Genomic DNA, 1,489 nt, shown 5'->3' with positions numbered 1-1,489 from the left:
CAATTTTTTTTATAAAATATCCACTTTTTGACATTATAAAATTCACTTAAGCAGTGAAATTAAAAAACTTTTAAAAATCACTACATTTATGGGATTCCAAAACCTTCACACTTCATTAATGATTCCAAGACAAAATAAACTACAATAATTGAAAAGGAGAAAAATTCCCCTTGTAATGTCTAGGAGAGATCTTTGACCTTTTGCTTCAACATCTCAATGGTTGTTTTGTGTAAGTGACAAGTTTCTTTAACTCAAACCCATACACAAGGATTTCCACATCCTCTGGATTAAGTGTGTCCCCACGACGAGAATTTCCTGGTTTTTTTCCCTTTTTGCTTGGTTTCACCATATCAGGATCATATTTTCCTTTCAATGGATCTTCTGTAGTTGTTTGGTACCAATGCACTTCCATGCCATTCAATACATCGTGCTCTCTGAAAACTTTTGTGACTTTTGCAAGCCAAAAGGGATGATCATTTTCATGGTTTGTGGCAAGAACCGCAATCATTGTGTCCTCTTTTATCTCATTTACATCTCCTTCCCACATTTCTCTCTCTTGTTGTCGACGTTTTGTGCTCTTCCTTGGGCCAACATACATCTCCCTTGTTTTTGCATGAATAAGAGATAACAAATCTGTTGAAATCTGCACATTGTTTACACCACTAGCCACAACATTACCACTCCTTTTGCAAAGACCACCATGGTGCCACGCAAACGCATGTTCAAGCTGAAACGTGTCATCCTTGAGCTCTTCAACCAGCTTCACCTGCTTTGTAAAAAAACTCTCCCACCATTCTAGAGAGCTTGCTGGGAAATACACATGTGCACCATGTATTGTCTCCTTGATCTCATTTAGGCATTGTAGAGGATCAATAGGGATAAGGGCGGTCTTCCCTCTTAGCTTTTTGTGTCTCACTTGTTCTAAAGAGCAACATGTACTTTGCTCGTTGAATTTCACAATGAGGAACAAACAATAAGAACTTCAAGCCCTTCGCTTGAGTATTTTTTACACCACATGAGAGTCTATTCCTCTACCTGCTTGATTCTAAATTGATGTTGAAAACTATGATCATTGAGATGTGCAAATGATGGCATGTTAGTGGCGGTACCAATCCGAAAAGACCTAAAATCATATGTTTCTTCCACAATTTTTAATGGAGGGCTTGGGAACATAAGCATCTTCCAGCAAGACACAGATTTGTGGAAGGTCAAATGCACTTTTCTTTGCTAACTTGATTGAGAACCTGCTAAACATTTGGTCAATTTGGTCATGTGTGTGTCGCACTAGTAAAAACTCAAGCTTCACTTTTTTGAATATCTTCCTTTGCACAACATATTCAAGTATGCAAGGAGAACTTGGTTTTATTTTCTCTACTAGTGTTATCAAGTTGTAAGTAGAGGACATGTGGTAGTTCACCTTGCCATTCTTCAATGATGTTCTGAATGATGGTGATTTTCAAATTAGGATCATTATGAATATTTGTAAAAC

At 37.3% G+C, this 1,489-nt stretch overlaps 1 pseudogene; it reads right to left on the bottom strand.

Annotated features, from left to right (window-relative positions):
* Window positions 1-205: 205 nt before the first annotated feature.
* LOC147457607 (uncharacterized) lies at window positions 206-1,255 on the bottom strand (annotated as a pseudogene).
* Window positions 1,256-1,489: the final 234 nt, after the last annotated feature.

This window comes from Adiantum capillus-veneris, chromosome 5 (genome assembly GCF_014529385.1).
Source record: "Adiantum capillus-veneris isolate H3 chromosome 5, ASM1452938v2, whole genome shotgun sequence".
Taxonomy (NCBI): domain Eukaryota; kingdom Viridiplantae; phylum Streptophyta; class Polypodiopsida; order Polypodiales; family Pteridaceae; genus Adiantum; species Adiantum capillus-veneris.
Note: the sequence above shows the minus strand (reverse complement) of the source record. Positions and strands in the feature narration are given on the sequence as shown.